Genomic DNA, 23,637 nt, shown 5'->3' on the forward strand with positions numbered 1-23,637 from the left:
ACTGTATACAAGCATCCCTTCATTACCATTCAAATGCTCCTACCTCTGAAGCATAACACTGCAGCTGTTTACCAACAGACAGTAATCCTATAAAAACATTTACTGATCTTATATGAAGAATATTGTGTCCCATTACAAATGCACGTTTCATACCTTTTCCAGTTCCTGAACAGCTCAACGCCAGGGAACCGTAACTGCATACAGGAGGGCACCAGAGTCTATAAAATTGTCATTTCAGGGAAAGGCATCTGCTTAGCTGGCATCTTTATTTAGTCTATCGCCCATCTTTCACTCCCTTATACCACAGGAAAGATACCTCAAATCAAATTAATACGGCTCCATCTCTCACAAAGTAGAAAATGAAGAAAATTGACAGTCAGAATGGGTGTAAGGTCCAATGAATGCTCTCAACCAAGTAATACAGGAATCTAAACATGCAAAATCCACTGGAGACAGGAGCGCTTATATAGGCTGAAGAAATGAAGACATGCTGGTAAAAAGGTTTTCCTTCCTCTCTTGCCTGCTTTGCGACTTGAGACAAGCACATAGGTAGTTTCAGAAAAACTATCAATATATATTCATACTTTCTAAAAATGCCTCCAACAATCAAATCACCTTTCCCTTTTTCCCTATTTGAAACTTCAAATTGCTTTTAAATTTTGAGTCAGATCAACAGTGTGATGGGAACTTGATTTGCTATCTCCAAGGAATGGGACTGACCCCATGTGGAATTTTTTGATTTTAAAAAAACCCTGCTGATTTAGATGCCTGTGCTGGGGACAACATTTGCTCTGTTGATTTTGATGCAATCATTACTGAATTTCTTTAACAGATACTCCTGAGGTTTCTATACTCAGATTCATTCACTGGACCCAGTTATTCTCAGTCTGCTGGATCTACTCAGTTTGAACCCCGAACAGGGTCGGGACAAAATGTCAATCATAAAATAAAATTTATACTTCAATACAAACACACACAGTTCTTCACTACTCAAACATCCTTAGTTTAGTGGCACCTTGGCTGAACTGCCCTTTTCATTTTCTCAGAACTAGGGTCTTTTCGGTGGATTTTTGTGATAATGCATAAAATGCCATTCAAAGCTAAACATTCTTAAAGTAGCAGAAGCATAGGAATATTACAAATCCAACTCAAATAAAGCCAGACAATTGTGAAAAAAAAAATCAAGCCTATAAAACTTGTATCAACTATATAAAAAGCCAGCTTGTCAGCTTCAGTGAAGTTCTGCGTATATACCAGTGAGAATCTTGGCCAGCACGTACTGATATGACAGTGCTTCCAAGGAAAATATTTTGTTCATGTTTACAGCACATGGTTTACTGATACTGAGATATAAACACTGCTGAATGCTATTTCATGCAAATATATATTTATATATAAAACTACAAATAAAAAAATATATACATAAAATACCTCAAAATTATTAACATGACACTGCTTCCCTTATCTGAGCACTTTCTCTAGGTCACTTTGCGAGTATTCTTTAAAAAAAATAGACCCCTCCCTCAGGCTGAATGCAGATTCCACGACTCAGGTATTCTCTGTAGTTTTACACTATTACACATGGACTCTGCTACTACTTAACTAAATGTACCACATTTTAAATAACAATGAAAAGATGGAAAAAATCCGAAAGAAACATCCCAGATAGAAAAAGTAATATTCAAAACAAAATTAAAACTGAAAGAAAAATTTGATACACCCCAATGAGGTCAATCAATCCGCCGTAAGTGGACATCCAGAAATACTGCTTACAATAAGGGATCACGTGTGTTTCTCCTACAACAGGACATGTATCATACTGAGTCCATCTTTGAAGCATATTTTACTCTTGTCCACAGTTTCATAACAGCGATGTTAAAAACACGTATGAAATAATTCAGGTAAGTCTAGTCAACCAAGGTAATCATTCAAATACATGGCCATTAGCTGCAAAAAGACATCTAATAAGTTACACTAAAATTTCTTTGTCATATGGCTATATTTTAACTAGAAAGGAAACAGGAACGTGTACATTCCTTCTAATGCCTTTTAGACCCGTTCTACTATCCCACAGCAAGAAAGTGCTCCCCACGTGCAGCTTTGATTCATGAATACTGGACTGAGGAAGGTGGTATGTTACCATCCTATGTTAGGTGATGTGGTTGCCGTTACTCAAATATAGACAGTAGTTTAAATTACTAAAAAAACTACAGTACTTCAATACAAATGGAAAACAGCATTTCATCACAATCTCCTTTAATAGAACACATTATCAATACTACTTGATAGCAGAGCAATCTTTTTCAAATTGGAAAGTCACCTAATTACTTGCTTTTAAAAATTAGCTAAAAGCACATTTTCATCCGTTATGTTATCATCAGATTTTTTCTTTCAGTCTTTTGTTGCAAGCTATCCTAAAGCAACAATGCTAGAATCTCATGATAAATCACTGTTACTATCTTACCAGAAATTAAGTAACGACATAGAGTTAAACATTAGCGTTTCTCAACCTCAAGACAAAATATAAGAAAAAACGCAAAATCTATTGATATTTCATTGTTAATATTAAAATGGCATTTGAAGAGCATTTTTTTAATGGTTACATACAATGTCTAAGCAATATGGAAAATGTCCTTTTAATAAGCTTGTATGTATGACCATAACCACAAAGAAATAATTTAAAAAAGAATTTTGTTTACTCATGTGGAAGCAGGACGTTTTTGTCAATGTCAGTGGTAACATTCCTGCCTCTTAAGTCTCACATTATGTCACATGAGATGGAATTTATCTGCCTTAACATTTAATAGAAAAGTTAGATGTCTAAATTTGTGCTGGTCACTTTAGGCTTCTTTTATTGTCAGTGACAAGAAACAGGCATCTCCAAAGGATGAATCATCTCAACTTAAGACAGGCATGAAAAGACGCTATGGGAATCCTCCCCTGGAAGCCTCCATCTCTCTTCACTGGCTAAAGAAGTCTATAGTCACCAGCTCAGATTTACACTACCTATGTTTTTAGATGGCTAATATTAGGGGAAATTAATCCCACTCTTAACATCCTTCTCAAAGAGTACATGGGAAAAGTAAGTGTAAGATGCAGAAAAACAGAATTCTTAACAAGCATAAAAATCAAAATACACTGTCCCAGAAAAATTCAAAAAAACAAGACCCTTTTGTGAAAATAACAGGGGATCTGTACATTTGAAATGTCATACAGTGTTTGATCTCCAAGCCAGGACAGACTCAATCATCTCTAGGAGCTTAAGAATATACAGAGAATATTTTGAGAATATGCTGACAAAGTAATATGCCTTTTCTAATTATGAGTAAGCAGCAATTTTCAAAAGCTTTTAATTCGGTGCAATAACGATAGACATTCAGAAGCATGGCAAAAGGCACATCTTATAACCCATTAAAGCCTCACTCTCAAATTTCAAGTCCTTGTTCAACAGCAAAGCAAAGAGTTCCTAGACCTTTTTTAGAACTTTTTTTATTTCATTTTCAGAAATGATACACCCATCTCACAGAAGCTTTTGCAAAGACATTCAGCCTATAGCAAAACTGCGGACAGAAAATGTCTGGCAAACTAATCAAAGTTGAAATGCAAGAAAACTGACATTTGAAGAGAGAGTTCCCTTTTCCTAAATATTTCAAAACACAAGTAAGCCCCTGAATCACACATTTGTAGAAGATGGAAGACTACGTTGTGAAGTAACGCCGTACATTTGCCCAGTTTTTACATGTTTACATTGGCATCCACTTGAATTATGGACTGTCCCAGAATGGCCATTTGCAAGTACCTGAAAACAGAGCTTATAATGAAATTGTTAGGCTGCTTTATAGGTCTCATTGACCTCTGACAAGACTTCAGGAAGACAGCTATTTCTATTGTGGATTAATGGATCTCTCCTCCAAGGCTTTGTCCCTAGTCTTGCCTTTTTTTATTTTTTCAAACACAAAATTATACTAAAAATATGTCTTCCTTTCCATGGATCAAGTGAAAAAGATACTAATTTTAAATGCCTAAAATCCCCATCATGTGACTGTCCACATCACACGAACTATGATGCTAATTCATAGCTAAAAAATATTTTCACAGACTTCAATGTGATTTTTGAAGTTATATTCACAAGTCTTTAAATACAATTTAACACATTTTAGAAAGCTCGCAACTTCTGCCATTCCTCATCTTTAGCCAAAACTTAAGTAAAAGGCTAAACCAAATAGCTAAATACATCAAAATAGGGAAAAAAAAGAGAAAATTTTAAATATCACAAAATAAAATAGCAGAATCTTGTCTGATTTTGCTTGACTACAAATATTCCCAGAATCATAGAATAGTTGAGGTTGGAAGGGACCTCAGGAGATCGTCTAGTCTAGACCCCTGCTCAGGCAGGGTCAGATCCAGCAGGCTGCTTGTCACCGTGACCCATTGGGTTTTGAGTATCTCCATGGATGAAGAGTCTACAGGCTCTCTGGGCAATCTGCTCCAGTGTTTGACCATCCTCAAGGTAAGGGAGTTTTTTACATTACGTTTAAATGGAATTTTGTGTATACAGTTTGTACCTGATGCCTCTCATCCTGTCGCTGGACCCCAGTGAGAAAAGTCTGGCTCTATCTTCTTTACATCCTCCCATCAGGTATTTAATGTGAGAATGAAATGTTACTCAGTATTTTGCTGTTCATGAGAGGCAAGGATCTTGTGCTTAAATTAGTCCAACCACTAATCATTCGATAGCACCCAACCCACACGTCGTGCTTGGTGCTATACAAAATCAGGCTAGCATTTTGAAGATTCAGAAATATGTATGTGTACATGAATTATACAGTATCATGCCTACAGTATAAGTTACTATAAGACACCTGCTTACTTGCTAGCCATTTCTGACCATTTCCTGGTTTTGGAGATTTGAATTTTAATTTACAAAGGACATAAAAGACACTGCACCACATCGGTGTGAACTGCACAACAAAACAGTAGTACCCCATTAGATAATAAGTAAGGGTGCCTCACTCAGGTTTTTCCACTATTATAAATGGTGGAGCACTAAAAATATCTACAAGGTCTGAGGCTGTAGCTCACCAAGCAATTTAGGCTGCAGAGATTAGCAGAGCTGCCAAAAGAAGCTATCGTGCACTCCCCCACACTTTTGGCTGCTAATTCCCACCCTTTGTACCAGTCACGGCCCTTGGACAGCCATATGGGAGAAGGCTGCGATAAACCCAGCTGAAAACAAAACTGTATAAATAATTAGTTATTTTGAGCCAGATCCATTCTCCAAATTTATGAACAGCTACACACGCTGAGGGAGGACGACAATATGGGGAGGGGAAAAAAAGCTGGCACTGCTTCTTACGCAGACGTGCCAGGTTCAAGCGCTCATCGAACACTTAGGCTAAAGCTAAGCCGTCAACGGAGAGATACAAGCTACTCAAGGAGTAATACTGAATTCCCTAGGCATTACTTTTAGGATGAGCTGGATTGGCCTTTGGAGATGTCTGCTTCTCTCCTGAGGGTAAGCAGAATCTAAGATGACTAACTGAGATTTAGCTGCTTAGTTTCTACGTATGTAAATTAACTCAGATCTAGATGAACGGAAAATGGTAGAAAATCAGGTTTGTGGCTCTTACACCACTTCATTTCCATTAACAATTGCCATTTGGAAAATAAGAATTTTAGTATAGCTTACCATCACACAAACATAGGAGGAGTATGTATTTTCTGGATGCTCCACAGATTTCTTCCTAAACCATATTTTACATCTATAAGCAATACATTTCAGTGACATGGTACAGATTCCTCCCACAGAGCATATAAATCCACAGTTTGGTTATAAATCACTTACATTTCTTCGGAGTCACTTAGTCACCTTGCCGTGCTGTCGGAAGGGACGGTCTTTTCCTTTGTGCTCAATCTGGTCCTCCTTCCAGAAGTGGCTGTCACCTTTATGGCAGGTAAGGACAAAAGGTCCTTCACTTTCACTTGAAATTATCTAAGGGTAAGAAGGGAAAGGAATACAGTAAGTGCAAGCATCCATATCATGTTTTATAGCAAAGTATTACAATCACCTCTTTAAAAAACACACTTCAGTATATTTACTGGGCCACATTCTTATGCACATGTATTGCATACCTTGGAAGAAATCCCACACATTTTACATCTTTCTTTCTTTGTATGAAACATCTAAAGTAGTCTCTGCTCCTAAAGTAGTCACCTACTCCACTCCTGAGATTCATAACAAGATTATATTACTTTAAAAAGTCCAAGTGTACAAATTAAAAGATCATTTCCTATTATTGATGATTTACAGTGCACCACCAAGAAATTTTGAGTACTTTTGGCAGGGTTCAAGCAGGCAATCACAATTTGCTGAACACAAGTTCACTGGAAACAGTCTTGGTTATCGATAAATATTCTAATCTGAACCTTTTGTTAAACAGAACAGCTTTCTATTGTAGTACATCTTACGCTCAGAAAGTGAGACCCGGCGTTTATAATGGATAGCTCCATCAGACCACCAGAATCAAAACCATAAATTGAATGTTAAAAATTAGTGGGAAAGGAATAAAGAACAAAACATAACACATCATTTGCCACTATATTAATCCCCATCTTGAAAAGTGTGCTCCGCTCTGGTGTCCAGCACAGAACTCAACACAACAGAACTAATTAGCAAAGGTTCAGAGAAGAAAACATACATGATCAAAGATTTGGAATGGTTTTCATGTGAGGAACAATTCAGTACACCCCAACTATCCCAACTGGAAAGGAGACAACTTGAGGGGGGACATGACAGCAGACTACAAAAGCCTGAAGCACAGACATCATCTGTTCTCTATCCCTTGAACACAGGAACTGCCTAGTGAAAGTCAAGTTCAAAGCAAAAAGCATGAGTTTCTTCTCCACAGAATGGGTAACAGAACTGTGGACTTCCCAAGGATGCTGCTGATGCAAGAAGTTTTCATGAGTCAAAAGGTGGAGGCACCCTTAGAAGAAAACATTCACTGGAGACAGAGAATGGCTGAGGTGAGCCAGTGGTCTGAACCAGGCTGACCAGTCTTGTCTCCTTGCGTATTCATTTATGCTAGTGTTCATTCAACAAATTCTTATATGCATTTTACACTGATATTCACCACGAAAGAACCAGAATTACCGCATTAGGTACACAGGGAGTCCAGTCTTACTTGCAGTTGAAGTATAAGCTAGATCCTTTTGAACTGCAAAGTGAACTCTGTATTTTACTACATGCTTAATAAATTTGATTGACTTTTCCAAAATAGCATCACCACACACACACAAAAAAGCAAAGTCTTACTGTAAAGCAGCTTTAGCCTTCCTCTCCCTGGTCCACAGTCCCAAAGCAGCCAGGGCAGAGGGCTACAAAGCAAGGTTCTGCTTCTCAAGTTGTTTGCTGGTCTCATGTGTTTGAGTCTGTAACTTCATCGATGTGTTCCCCCTTAGTGCAACACTTATATAAATGCAGGTTAGCATCTCCGTGTCCCAGGTTTCATCTCAAAGCAAACCTTAAAATCATGTACTCTGTATTCCAATATCTCCTCTTTTGCTTTAATCTCTAGGATACAGCAGTGTTTCTGATTTATTTTGGGTAAGTGCAGATCAATTAAAATTCCTCCAGGGAAGCCTTCTGAACCAGCAGAAAGTGAATGACTGCCACAAACACTTTTTGCTCTCATGGACTGGCATGTCACTTTTTAGCAAAAACTATGTTAATTAATTCTATCCACACCTACCAGGCGTACCAAAGGAATATAACAAGTCCTTTCTGCTGTCTTGCTAGATACAGATCTTTGTGTCTGTGAACTGAGTATCCCTATATGGAGACTTATGCATTGGCACATTATACGAAGAAGCAGCCTGTACTAGCACAAAAAAAACATAACAGGACAAAAATAACTTTGTTCCGACACCAGTATGCAACCAAAGTTCCTTTTCCAAAATGCACGAATTAATACCCTAACATTTCACCCCAAAATCAGAAAGTTTCCACTACCTCTACGCACACACCTATTTATTAACATTCTTTTTAGACCCTACAGTGAGGAATTTGAATTACTGATACTTTTTTTGGTCAGCTTAATATATCAGATCAAAGTATGTTTACTGTTCTATCTATTCCCCCTCATCACTTCTACATTCTGCAAAAGAAGGGGCTGCTAAAAGAAGGGGCTGCTATGATGTTTGCTGTTCTGTTTGCTTCTGCAGCTCAAATGGCTACACTGAGGATGAAAGAAAATTCACTGTACAGCATGCTAACGATCAAAGACCCATGTATTACTGGCCTATAGCAACATTTTAGGCCACCTCTCCCTTCTAGCATTTGTCCAACTTCTCTGTTTAGAATGTAAAATCTTAAGGGCAGGAATATAACCCATCCAGCTGAAAAGGAATCCAAGTTCTGTTTGATATCCTGCACGTCGCAGTGATACTAACTATAAATATGAGCAAGCTGTAGCAAACAAGAACTGAATGTCTTAGAATTGGTATATGAGCAAAGACAAGCTTCTCACAAAACTGCAAAATTCAGAGAAGTGGGCTCTACAGCAGGTAAAATACTATTGCAGGTTAAACCCTTTAAAAACAATTTGACAGTAGCAATAACAACAATTCAGAATTACCATCACCACCACTTCAGTGTTAGGAAAGAAAAACCGTAAGAACAGGTATTAGAAGACATCTGCCTACTGGCTGCCAAATAAAAGCTGTGATTCTCACTCTTTCCATACATGGCTTCAAGTTACAATTTAAAAGTTCACAAACTCTTCCTGTGAATATGATCTTGCTCTCTCACACGAGTGCACGTAAAGGGGGAAAAGCTGATATGCAATTCCCTCAGCTGCAAGTGCTGGGAATCAACAGTTACCCAAAAAAGTGTGTAGACTAAGAATGCTTTCTTTTCAATCACTTGTTATATAATCCCATCTGAAGGTTAAACGAGCATTCATGCTTGCTTTAAAAATTTATTCTGTATATTCCCTAATTCACCTATATTCCTTCCTGGTGGAAATCCACTTATAGCAAAGATATATGAAGAAATTTTTGCATGAAGAATCTCTTAGCTTATGTTTTTGATTTTTGAAACAGCACATTGATACAAGTAACCTACAGGATTAAAGCGACGAACATATTCCAGCGTACACATATATTTATTTGGGATATTAAAAGCTACACTTGTGTGCAAGCTCACACCATTTCCATAAATTACCTAAGACACAAAGTAAAAGCTACACACGGTAATGTGATCTTATTAGCATTACTGTTATGGGACTTTTTTGGCAATTCATAAAGCCACAGCTGTGTTACAAAGCCATCCCAAATAAGCATTGGTAAAATACTTTATCCCATGACTGCCACGTATTTTTAGATTATGTTACAGAAAAGTGCATTAGAAAAAAAGTATTTGAGGACTGACTACACAAGCGAGGTTCTCAATTGTTTTGGGATTATATACCTTATTTACAAAAAATCCAATGGCTCAGGTCCCTGACTAAATATGCTAGAAAATTCTGGTTTTGTTTGTAAGCATCCTATTAATTTTGCTTTCAACATCTATAGTCTATTGGGTGAAACTAAGTAAAAGACTAGTGCAAGACCTGGGCTGAATCATAGCATATCAACAATCAAGGATTGGCATTTTCGTTTAAGACTGAATAATATTTACTCTAGTATGTAATTGTATAGTCAGCCTTTACAATCATGCGTCTTTAGTGTAGTGTTTATCTAAAAGCCTTTACCAAGAAATCTTATCTCACAAAAAAGTAAACTCACGAAAACAATCACTGCTTTGCTAATAAACGCTGGAACCTCCGTTAAGAAAGATGTATTAAAATATAGCAACAAAAGACACAAATATAACTGTGCAAAGGTCCCTTCCAGCTGATCTCTGGTACCATGGTCCTAACCTCGAAACAACATAATGAGTAAACAAGAGATCAGGCACGACACAAATAATAAAAGAAGTGAAGGTGTTATACTGGAAACTTCCCTAAATGTTGTGCCATTAAACTGAACGAAGCTGTTTGGCTTGACTACAATTTAAAGATGATTATTATGCTGTGATCAAAACACAATACTTCAGAAAACATCAGAGTTGGCACTATTTCCCTTCTTTCACACATTAAAAAGAGAAATGCAGGACAAATGATCTATCTACAGGTAAAATGCCTCTACTACTAGAGCCCATGCATTGGTGCCATTACAAGAACCGATAATATTCCCTATATGTTTATATAAATCTCCTGCAGGACCTGAAAACACCCTCTAAAATTTGAAATATTTTAAAATCTAACCTTCTCATCAGTTATATACTGAACTTTCCGTCTTCTGGATTTGGATTAACATTAGGAGCTAGAGAAAGATTCCTGTTTCTCTTGCAGATTTATCCAAGTTTTATTTAAAAATATATTGACCAGAAGTACAACCTTAAACTGAACTGTAAGAGGAGGGACTGGCATGAAAACAAAGGTAAGACCCACATCCAAATAATTCCTTGCACAGCTGGCTGTCTCCTGTCACAAAATAAACGCTATATACGAAATAGATGACGGAAGGCACAGGCTAACTAGCTGTACCAGGCAATCTGCCAACAGAGATATAATCCCAAATGGATTTGGGACAATCGGACAGAATAGTTTTGTCAACTGTTGTTAAACTAACACCCAACCTTAAGGAGGTTAAATAGATAGTGGTAATCTCGTGTAGTAGTCTTCTGGCAGCTACGGCTGGGAATATTTTTCTCCAGCAATCCCCAGTGGGAAGAGTGCCACCTACTTTCTCCAATATTCCTTCCAGCTCTATTTGCCCTTCTCTTTCCAACGTCAGGCTGCCACTCAACACAGGGACACACTGCGGGATGTACCTAGATGACTGCTGAGCAGTTCGGTCTTATTCCAGACGTGCAGCGTCAGACACAATTGAGTCAGTCAGGGCTCTGCAACAGGCACTGGCACTGACAAGATGATAGGAGGAATTCAAGTCTTGTTTTTTAACCCACCTCATTTCTAAATGGTTTTGATCCCAATCACCTGAGAGAAACTCACTCACCAATATACAGTACTGTTACAGTGCTGCGGCACTCCTAGACGGGGGGGGTGCAAAACGTTTCTGTAGAGGGAGAGATGTGAGACATTTCATAAAATTTCACTCTTTTTTTTTTCTCCCTTTCTCTTTTTCCTCTTTCTTTTGCCTTCTACTCTCCCTGTTGCTGAAAAAGCTCTCCCCTCCCGCTGCTCCGTGAGGAACAGGCCGCTCGCATGGAGCCAGCAGGGACAGAAGCAGAAGAGGCGAGCATTCAGTGACAGCCAGGATGCCTCCTTGTCACCTTAGGCAATGCTGGGACATGGGAAGGGCTTAGACGGGATGCAGCAAGGGTCAGCGATACTGAAGCCAAAGGCACAAGGACACGAGGTTTGAAAAACACACTAGGATTGATAAACTCTGGAGACTGGGACAGCCCAGACAGTAGAAGCACATGTTTATTTTGAGGGGATCATTTAAATTTTTATACAAAACAAGGAAGACCTAATCTAAAAATGTGACCACCACTGTGCCTGAAGGGACTTGCTCTTGTGGAACTACCTGCTTGCTCCTGGGTGCTGTACGCAGGATGACATCCCCTGCGACATCTTCAAATCCAGAATTTCCCTTCTGAACTTTGTCAGGTTGGGATGTAATTAAAAGTTCAGATACACTGTGAAGTTTTCTAAGACAGTGTGATTTAATTTTTTTTCTTCATTATATTGGCTAGTATAAATTTATTTCACAAAGCAGTGCAAGTCACCTTTTTGAATAATTGCTATTTGTATTGTCTACTTAATTTTATACATGCAGAGCATCCAGTGGTTCTGGGGCATAAAGGCAAGATTTCCAGAGAGGATGCAGCCGCATGATTACTTAAGCCGCTCTACACTGGGGCTGAAGTAGTCCTAACTTCCCTCATCTTCCTCTTCAGCTCCAGCTGCAGACTCCCACTCCCTCCTTGTGCTGACCTGGACATTTGGACAATTGCAAGGTGAGACTCGATGATCTGAAAGGTGCCTTCCAACCTAGACAATTCTGTTCTATGAGACAGACCGGGGAGTTCAATTATTTGAAAAAATTCCTGCAAAACTAGGGATCAACTTTTTAACGGAACGGGGACATCCCTGACAGGGCAAGAGAGGAGTGGGGAGATGTGGCCTGGATGAAGGTGGGACCACTCAGTGGTGATGTGGTTTGGCTCACCCTGAGTGTCTCGGGGCGCAGTCCGATGAACACGTCTCCCAGTGGTGGAGGCAGCGACGGCACCACCTCCCCCTTCCCAGCTCTGCCCACCGAGCTGCGCCAAGGCAACCGTGCGCGGAGCTGCAGGGTCAGCTGTGCTGGGGAACTGTTACGGTTTGAGACAACCTGTAACAATTTATTGTCATTCAGACAATCATTCCACTACCTGATCAGCCCTCCCCAAGTGTACAGGAGAATCGGGGAAAACAAAGAAACATAAGGGTTGAAATATAAATAGATTTAATGGAATAAGACTAAATAATTAACAATAATACTAAAGAACCAGTATTGATCCTGATACTAATATAAGATATACAAGGATTATACTCAGCCCATTCTGTCAGCAGGAAGCTGTGCACTCCCGGCAGCGGACAGCAAATGTCGGACACTGCAAGCGCTGGGGGAGGGAAGGGCTCAGGGGCCCGGCACCGGGGCAAGACGTTCTCTGGACTGCCACCATCAAGGGAGAAGGAAACTACGCAGCAAACTTTCTAATTAATATTGAATGCGATGATCACAGTATGAAACAATCCTGTCGGCCAGCTTGGGTCAAGTGCCTGGGCCTCGCTCCTCCTCATCCCTGCACCTGGCAAGGCCTGAAAACATCGAGACCTTGAAACCCACATACCACAGCTGGCTATAAAGTAAATATTTTCATGAGTTAAGGCACTAAAGTGTTCTAAAAGTGCAGTTTTCCCAAGCATTAGAAGAGAAGTTAGTCCTGCATCGCCCAACCCAGGACAGGAACTAGTCTAGATGAAAAGCAGCCTGGCAAAGTACAAGCTGTTTTCAGCCTCACAGAGTCCACCTTGCAGACCCACAAACAACTGCATGAGCGTCTTCAGAGGAATAGCAATGAGGAAAAGGAACCAAAAGATGCTCAAGCCAGCACTGCTACTAAAGAAGCATTTACCACCCCGTGATCTAATCAGCCTACGGACTCCAGCAGTCAAAAGCTATCGGATATCGCTGCTGCCCACCAAGTGCCGTCATCCCCAGCTGCCTCCGCTCCTCTCCAGCCTACAAAGAAGCGCGAAGACCCCACGCTACAAATGAGCTGGAAGCGCGGTCCTCCGGTCACAGGTGTGGGCTCTCCGACAGCAACCCAAGGACAAGGACGGGCTGCAGAAGGGCAGCAAGGGCTGTAGCATTAAAACGCAGCAGCTGCTGGTTTTGATTTACATGTCTCAGAGAACTGGGCCCCATTACTCGAGTGGATGTACACTGCTCTGGCACGCTTTGCTGTATTATTGCCATATCTGTACATAGCTATGCACACGCTTGTGACTGATTCTCTAAATAGCCCGTTGTTAGTATTTATATTATAAAGTGAAAACTAAATCAAAGTAAAAGGCTAAGTATTTTGGCCTTAAGATTAAATGACTTCTTTAAAATACAAAAAGAGACCCTAAATTCTGCTTTATATCACTCTTCATTTTAATCATATTGGATTTGTACAATGTATTTATCACATTTTTTCCAGATGACATGGCTGTACTTTAACTGCTACAAAGTACAAAACTTCTGTACACGTTGTCTACATCATTCAGGGCACACATGAAAACAATTGTGGTCCATCATTCTACTAAACTATTGTCCACCTTTTAATAGTTTTGCTTAATAGATACAGGAGGGTAATCATTAAATGAAACCTTAATATGTGCTATCAGTCTGTAAACAGAGCAGCAAATATGGTATGACTGAGTTCACAGTTCGCAAAATTCTATTATTTATATTTAATAATTTTAGATTTGCTTATGTATTCATTTTCCCCAGAATAAAAAAAAAAATATTTAAAAAAACCCACTTAGAGAAAGCAGGGGAAAAATACCTTATCTGCATTTCTCTTGCAATTCCATTTGGACAACAGTATTTCCTAAACGTAGCCTATTCACTGCTGGATATGTAATTACCTTCAGTTCATAGTCTAGACGTTAATGCTTTCGTAGTATTTAAGACTCCTTGTAACATGCTTGCTGCTTTAAGTAAGCAAGGCTAAATCTTGACCAGATAAATTAGCAAAGAATGCAATAAAAGCTGCAATAAAAGAACTTTATCCTCCAAACCTTCAAGTTGCTGCTAAATGAGATTTCTTTGAAATGCAGATCAGTTGAACTAGATTAGTGAATTTTAGCTCCTGTCAACATCATAACAAAATACAAATACAATTGTTCACTGGCCTTATCTCCATGCTTCCATCTGCTGCCTTGTTATTTACTTTCCTTGATTTACTATGCAGATCTAAATAAGACACATCAAGGAGGGCTTACAACACAATGGCTTCTTAAGCTTTACATCAAGGTATTTGAAACTGAAGCCCTGAAAGGGCTGCCATCAAAGACATATCTCTAATGAACTTCCATATCAGAGAAGGTTTGGTATTTAATACTGCTGTGAAAAGAAAAAGCTACAAATCAGAATGGCCTATGAAGGAAAATGTCTGCAAATCTTGATGAGATTAGCACCTACCAGAATTAATATCCCAATAAAAATGATATCTGGTTCCTTGAAGAGTTAAACTTCCAACCTTTGCAAAAATAATGCCTAGTGTCAGAATGGGAAAACTCAGCTGACAAGGTCGAAAGGTCAGGGTGGTTCTTTTTTCTCCACAAAATGTTCAAAAAGCATTTTTGCTGGTGGCTTGATTAAGATACTGTTGACAAACTAGACTTGGAATGAAATAATTAACACAGTCGACAGCGCGACTACGGTACTTTCCGCAACAGCAGAATTTTACAGTATCTTTAAAAAAATTAGCAACAACTTCATGGCGAAACAACATAATCTAAAATGACAGCATGCAACATTTGTTCATCAATTTTACTATTTCCCTTTCTCCCCCACAGCAATCTATGGCCGTGCAGGATAAAATCTTCTGTCAGTTTGCTTAAAAAAACAATCCTTAAGTGCCATTTCTATTACATGCCACAACCCTGCTTGCAAAGTGCAATAAATGAAGGAAGAAGTTTCCTCCTCATGATTTCAACTCTATATATATCTGACAGATTAAACAAATATAAACAGCTTAAAAGTTTCCACAACCCACGTGTAACCTTGTGCAGTAAACCATCAGCTCTCGCAGCATGCTGCCGTTTGACAGGATTATGGTTTTTTTTTGCTAGGCACCAAAGTACATAAGCAAATGATACTTTTCTTTCTTAAGAAAGCACTTCAATCATTTATGTTCTTCTATAGCAAGGGAAGATCCCACAAGCATGTTCCGTACCGTGGATCAATCAGCTCCAAACCGAAGTAGACATGTTGTATGCTCCAGTGCCCGGAAATCATGCTGCAGGCTTCCCAGATGATGAAAACGGAGGTATGCAGTGCAGGGGAGCCCCACATGGCACCCGCTAGCTCCTGGGCATGTCAAACTTCACAACTACCCTACAGTCAATGACAGCAAACACCTTCCCTTTTCTTCTCGCCTCCAAACATGTACTTGTCTTTCTACCCTCCTCCCAAATTACAGGCAGTCTTCCAGAAACAAAGCCCCCAAACAGAAGCAGCGTCCCATGGCTACGCTGCAGAAACCACAGTTGTCTTTTTGCTAGATTTCATTTCATACGGGCTGTGTTCCAAGCGTTCTTATGGCCACGGGAGACCACTACCTTTCCCTGTTTAATGAAATGACAAAACAACAGATTTGCATATGTAGAAGCAGGTGCTGTAACAGGTTTGACTACTCTTGACCTAAAGCATGTAAAAAAGATTTATCAGCAACAGCTGTCCCTAAGGTACTTGGGCTCTGACGGACAGTCAAAACTTTACCATCTGCACCGCCGTGTGTTAAAAATGACAATCTGAATTAAAAGCTGGTCAACAAATCTCGTATAACTAATGCCTTCCGTATCCCCATCCATATGTTGAATTCCCAAGATACACAACACTTGGATTATCCATTATAAATACCAATCTTTAAATCTAAATAAAATAAGACAATCTAGGAAGATGGGAAAACTAAGTCTGTGGGAGTTGCTACTTATTCACAAATCAACTGTTTAAATAATACTTTGAACGTACGTAAGTTTGAAATGCTTCAACAATTTTATGTAATGATATAAACTTCTGTTCTTTTAAAATAGCATTGTATCTCTTTTCAGAATTGAAAAAATAGCTACAAATACTTGCATAAGCTAATTTGAGGATTTACAGTGCTACAGCATTGTTTAGCTTGTGGATTATTAACCAATACAATTTTTGTTTAGCTTAACTTCTCAGAAGCCTTTTTTGAATGCCTTGACAAAAAAACTGATTGATCGCAAAACATTTCAGAGCATCTCTGTGCTCCCTGCACAATGAAGGTATCGCAGGGAAGTGAGGTTTGCGGTTTACGTTCTGATTTTTCCGTATGAAGAGGAAATGTGGTTTTTCCCCCGGACCAGAGGAAGGAACCTGAGAGTCTGAACGTGACCCCTTGGTGAACACAGTGACTTGTTCTGGAGCTATGCTACCAGAAGGTAGCACCATATGCCCCGAGCCCCAACTTGGATGCTCTTTCTACAGCCTAATGTGCTTGTCAAAAGATGTTAAAATCACAGATTTACTTTCTCTGGATATACTTTGTTATTGTACAAAGTAAAAAGAAAAGATAATACCATTTATTATGACTTATATAGACCACCACCCAAATATACTCTCATCAGTTTAAACTGGGAGATTTTTTTTTATTGGTGAACAGTTTCTGAGGTGTTCAACATCACATCAATCTTATGCCCGGTACCAATCACAGCTATTATAACTCTTATTGATTACAAACTAACTACATTCTAAACTTTAGCATTAATAATTTTCCTTCTCATAGAAGTGTGGAAAAATACAGCCCATTAGCTGAAAATGAATGAAAATTAATGATTTTGCTCCACTGAATTTCACTGAGTTTTTAATTTTATTTTTTTTTAAAAAGATTCAGAACACCACAGATTTTATCACTGTCATCCAGGCAGGAAAATTACCACAATAAGAAAAAAATAACCCATGGAGCACATACTGGAAGCAAATCTAAAATAACAGAAAATGTGCTTCACAACATTTCTAATGATAATTTTAAAATGTCATGGCACATTTAAATTCATTCACTTTGTGTTTTGTTCTTTATTTTTTAGAAGAAAGAGAAGCATTTTATTTTAAAAAATATATATGCACGTATATATTTGCAGGCACTGCTGAAAGACAGAAGGTACTTTTTTCTCAAGTGAGTAATAAAACTATCTTGCAGAATTTTGTGAAATTCGAGTGATCCTTCAAACAGTTACAATTTCATGGAAAAAACAATGCAGACTTGAAAAAAAAGAAATACAATTTATTTACTCGCTAGGCTGTAACTGTCTGTTGAGAGCTACAGTGATCCCCCTCAAGAGCATAAATATTTAGACAAATTTTAAAATGTGTATTATATACTTGACAGAACGTATTTACATGACAGCTCAGAGCTTAAGCAATCTGATCAGAAATACTTCCCCTATAAAACAAAGTCAAGTCAGAAAAAAAAAAAAGCAGCTCAGCCACGTAAAGAGGCTTGAGATTAAAAACATAACCATTTAGAAACAGATTAGCCATTTAAATGTTTGCGTCAAAATTGTGATAACCTTCATCCTACTTCCCGATTCACTGGATCCTATGTATGAGTTTATGAAAATCGAAGATGAGCAGCATACAGCATTAACTCTGTGTCTTCTTTTACTAAGCCGTTTAATTGCCTCCTCATTATCTTCTGCCCTCCTCTCCTGCAGGTGCCGTGTCCTGGGCGGGCAGGGCGCCTTGGCATGGCACAGCACGGCATGGCACGGGCGCATTTACCCCTCTGTGACCTGCTGTGCTTTATCTTGGAAGAATTTAAACGCTTTACGTATTTTGGGATCAGATACTGTGTCTTGGAGATTGTCTTACAAAGCAGTAACACGCGCATTCTCAGAATCATAGAATGGTTTGGGTTGGAAGGGGCCTTAAAGATCATCCTGATCCAACCCCCTGCCATGGGCAGGGACACCTCCCACTGGACCAGGTTGCTCAAAGCCCCATCCAGCCTGGCCTTGAACACTTCCAGGGATGGGGCAGCCACAACTCCCCTGGGCAACCTGTGCCAGTGTCTCACCATCCTCAGAGTAAAGCATTTCCTCCTAATAGCTAATCTACATCTACTCTCTTTGAGTTTAAAACTGTTACCCCTGTCATCAAGCCCAATTTTTAGACACCACCATGACATGACTGCAAGGGGAACCCTCCCTCTGACAGGATACCGACTGCCAAGGGCGGGAGACTTGGGACCTCAATGCGACTGAAGCAAACCGTCAACACATGAGAAACGCGTGTACAGAAAAACCTGGTAAATAAACTTACAGGCATAAACTCCCACTGTATTCTCTACTTTCCAAAAGGGAAAGGGGCTATGTAAGGAAAACAGCCAGCTCAACGCAGCCATCAGACACTTCAACAAGAACTGCTGCCACCAAGCAGCAACTTACTGGAAAAAAGGTGTAAAAGGTTTGTAAGAATACATGTATTGAAAAGCTATCATGTGAGCAACTTGGAGGACCATTTACACTCTGGCCAGAGAAAACAGGTACCTCAAGGGAACTATTTAGATTAAAAGAAGATGCAAAAACTGAGACAGGAGGGATTAACAAGGAGTGGACCCAGAGACAAACAGTAAACAGGAAACACCCGCTCAAAGAAATTAGGTTTGGACCACCTTTACTCACTGTTTTGTCATACTAAAATCAGATTCATCCTACCTAACTTTAAACACCTAAATAGGATATAGATGCTACCTAACACGGAGCTCCCAGCAGTGCCTGCGGCTGTCCCCCGTAGGGCAAGCGGAGGAGCGAGCCGTGCTGTCCCGGTTCAGGAGCATCACTGCAGTCAGTACCTGATGTCTGAATGAACAAATCCAGCCACTGTTAGGATGAATCACGAGAGGGAGTAGACTGCAAGAACAATTTTTTTTTTAAGAGAGAAGGAATTGTTGGATACTCTTCTAAATGTAAAGCAATCTGAGTTAAAAAAAAAAATAATTTTTAACTCCAGATTGTAGGTCCAGTTTTACATTGAATATGTCACAAAGCATAGCTTACATAAACTACATGGATTTTTTTTTCGTGACTTTTGGACTGTTTAGATTCGGTGACTATTAATGTTGAATTCTGTGAACTTAAGGGTATCTCTAAGTTATCTATTTCATTTACAGAACAAAACATGTTTAGTTATATTTATCTGCAATTTTCACTGTTTAAATAAATTAAAAAGCCAGGAAACGATGGTGAAAAAATGCTGAGAATATTTGTTTTAAAAAGACCCAAACCAAAAAACAAAACCTGAGCACACATGGACACCACCTATTTGTGGACTACAAAAAAACCATAATACTTGTCAAATAAATTATTTCTTATTCTTCTCTCCTTCCAAATTATAAAGCAATCACTTAGACTTGAATTTTGAAAACTGTTGCCCTTTGTAAAAAGATGCGTGCCTCATAATGCACACAGAATGGTTTCTTCACAGAGACTTGTTTACTTAATATATTAAGTAGCATACAGAGGTAATCTTTATGCTTGCAGCACATAAAATCCAGATTATTACAATTTTAGGTTAAAATAGGATGCCAATTAGTGAATTTTCAGATATTAATCTCCCTGCTGAAGTCTTTTTCCTTATTGTTTACACACAGCAATACTCCTTCAAATTTTAAAAGTGTGAATCTTAAAAAGTAGAAGAATACAATTATAAAATGTTCTTTATTTGCAATTAGATTCCAAGGTTGCAGAATACTGTATCTGTCCCAATTTTACAGAACTGCTTAAGGCATCTGCCAACCAAGTTTCAAGAGGATTAGCTGTAATGAAAATGCAACATATGTAAATACAACCACGTATTTAAAAGTCAAATATTTCAAACACAATAGAAAAATTACAAATCCAAAGTTATCTTTCCAAACATATAATTCTATCAACTCCTTCCATGAAAGATAAAAACTTGGAAATGGTATTTTTATACCGTACAAAACACACAACGTGGCAATATGTTGTTAGCCTTCTTAATATATCTCATTATTTAACTGAATGGGGATTTTTTACTAACACATAGCATACTTCACTTTTAACACCAATTCCACATACTTCAGATTCATCTTGTAGATTCAGAAGAATCTTGGTCCTTGTGCTAAAGCTAGCAAAACTATGGTATGCTATGAACTTTAAAAAAGCACCTTTTCCTTTGTGCACTTTGGGTATCTTGTTTACTTGTCATGATGTATAATAATAGCACAGGAGAAAGAACGCAATTACACAAGAAAATAAAACCGTGCAGCTAAAACTCGTCTGACTTCAGACACATTTTTCTCATCTCTGGATGTGGTACAACCTTGCTGTGAACTATTAGGTTTCCACTACTTAGAGACAGACGGTTTCATACTGCTCAACAGAGATTACTGCTGTCTATCTAAATAGGGCTTACAGTGGCATCAGCATATTTTATTAACTCAGAACCATAAATCCTATTCTTTTGTGCTCTCAAAGACCAATACTCCTAGGGTCAGTTAAATTTACAACAGCGTGGCACCTACGAGGAGGAAGCTTCAAAGTGAGGATATGCTCCTTTCCAAGAGCCCCCCAGAAATTCGGGTATCTACTGAAAGTTTAAAAAGCAATACCCCATCCTTGATACTAAACTACAGTTTCCCAAGCAGATTTTTAGCTCACTGCAACATTACACAGTATCCCAAAACACTCTGTAACGCCTCACAACCCAGGTTTTCTTTGTGGTTTAAGAATTCTCCTTCTTTTGCATGATAAGCATGGACCTGCAGGCTAGCAGATCTTAACATCCGCGCTTCTGTGACTGGGACTGTGAACACCTGTGAAGGAAAAATCTACACATTTTTGAGCATACAGGGAATATTCCTTTATATTCCATTGCACACCAGTGCACGGAAGTGCTCTTACTAGCACCAACAAAATTATTTTTGCATATATTCCTCAGCTATCCTCCGAACTCGCAAAGGAACACAATTACATCCTGCGTGTACACCGTTAAGGTCTGGATAGCAAGATGAAAACAGAGAAGACAAAGTCAAGGAAGTAACAACCTAAATAATACAGAAATTTTCAATTATATTCAAACTCTACAAACCAAAACAACATTTTAAATAAATGGCTGATGTCTGCTTACATGTACTTCATTCTACTCCCTCTGAATAAATGGACTAACTGTCAGAGGTAACTCCCAAACAAAATTTTGACTTTACAGAAACAATGATGCAGTTATCTAGATAAACACTGTTTTGTCACTGAGGTGCACCAAACATCATTTAGCCCCATGCAATCTTCAGAAATACAGATCACATCCTTAGTGCCTCGTCAGGGAGGAACCAGCCTTGGCATCTCCCTCGGCATCGTTCAGTGACACTCAACTCTGCAGGGTACTCCAGCGGTTTCCACAATGCACGAAAAAGAGAAGCACTGCACAACACTTTGCTGAACTTGGAAACACTAGAAGAAAATACACACTAACTCCATCAATTGCTCTAGTTTTTACCCCTTTTTTCTCCGCAGTGAGCATCCTAAATCAAAATCAGACCTCACAAAGACAAAGGTGGTTCTGCTCCCCTTGACAGGGCAAGCCCTGCACACTGAGGAGAGACCTTGAGTCCTTTTCTAAGAATGGATGGCAAAGGTAGAGCCAATCCATATTATCAATAATTATTGAAGTGTTACTATTATTAAATATCTATAATGAAATAAGTCAATGACTTTAAAGATCCCTTCCTTTTGCTATAAACAGCCTTATTTAAAAACATAGAGGCTGTTATCAAGGTACTACAATCTGGGGATCTGATTTTAAAGTAATAAACCAATTTTAAACAAGACCTTCTCAAATTGCAGACCATCTACTATTTTATCGTACTTTTATTGCAACACAACACTATTCAGTGAAACTTCACTCTCAAATAGCAACTTAACAATTCATTGCTATCACTGCTACGAAGCGAAAAACAGTGAGCTTTGAAGCCATTTGATCTCCTCATATCAAAACTGCAGTCTTGTACTGATTTCAGAGTCTACTTAATTTGCTATTTTGCAACAAAAAAGTAAATAGACTATAAAAAGCAAAGTGCCAGAAGTAAACACTTTGATCAACCAAATTCTCTTTTGAAAAACAAAACTCCTGCTGTTCTTTTTTAGAATAATACCTTTACATTTAAAGACAAAATAACGGCATGTGTGACTTGTTTACATCAGATAGAAATAAACCCCTCCTAACTGTAGAAAGCACAAAGCTTTGTTTTGGTAGTTTATGGATAATATTTAAGGAAATACTTAGAACACTTAGCAGATCTTCTGACAATTCAGCAACCTCATCAGTACAGCTGCTCAGACACCACGGTGATGTGCATCATATATAGACTTCTGAAAAAGAAGTACCAACTCAAACACGGGCATGTGATTTTAGTGTATAGAAAAGGGACAGGGTGCAATTATATGGCATGTAACAAGGTAGGTGTTGCAGTATCATATGGTGTATCATCAAGAAATGGGAAAAGTGCTGAGTCGGAAACACATGACTTGCTATGATGTGCATGCCAGCAAAAATACGGTTTGGGAGGAACTAATAAAGTGGCTGGCCCTCAGAAAAAAAAAAAAAAAAAAAAAGTGCACTAAATATTTTAAACATGAAAACTTATAAGAAATATAAAATTCAGCTACCCAAGTAAAATTACACAGACACTCCTTTCTTCAGATGCATCCCAGCCTGCATCTGCAGGAATACCACGCACGCTTTGAGCAAGCTGCCACAGCCTCTGGCTTCTTCTGCCTCAAACTCTGTTAGTTATTACTTGGTTTTTCAATTAAGAGATTTCACAGTTGGGCAACCATCACTCTGACCACTATTTTACAAGAACGCCATCTTCAGAGATACAATGACCACTCACAATAATGTAGGCGATTTTTTTTAAGGCCAGTCAACATTCACAGGGTTTTTTCTCGAGACGGGGCAAGCAGATTTAACAGCTCGCTACTACCACAGAGGGAATGCTCTCCCCTCCTGTCCCTCTGCCTTCCCATGCCAGGCACTGGCTCCCACTGCTTACCTTATGCTGTCTACAGACATCTCAGATCCCTCTGTGAACCAATTCAATTCACTGCAACAGCAGAAATCATAGAACCATAGAATCGTCTAGGTTGGAAGGGACCTTTAAGATCATTGAGTCCAATCATCAACCTGACACTGCCAAAGCCACCACTAAACTATGTCCCTGAGCACCACATCTACCCATCTTTTAAATACCTCCAGGGATGGTGATTCCACCACTTCCCTGGGCAGCCTGTTCCAATGTTTGATAACCACTTCGGTGAAGAA

General features: G+C 38.9%; 1 protein-coding gene across 4 annotated transcripts in view; it reads right to left on the reverse strand.

The window, feature by feature from the left end:
* Window positions 1–23,637, reverse strand: part of FOXP2 (forkhead box P2) — a 431,849-nt gene that overhangs the window by 356,571 nt on the left and 51,641 nt on the right. For all 4 annotated transcript variants that reach the window (XM_074605059.1, XM_074604981.1, XM_074604732.1 and 1 more), the window contains exon 2: window positions 5,846–5,992. The gene's annotated coding sequence lies outside the window, so the exon portion shown is untranslated. The remainder of the gene's footprint in view (window positions 1–5,845; window positions 5,993–23,637) is intronic.

This window comes from Larus michahellis, chromosome 1, assembly GCF_964199755.1.
Source record: "Larus michahellis chromosome 1, bLarMic1.1, whole genome shotgun sequence".
NCBI lineage: Eukaryota > Metazoa > Chordata > Aves > Charadriiformes > Laridae > Larus > Larus michahellis.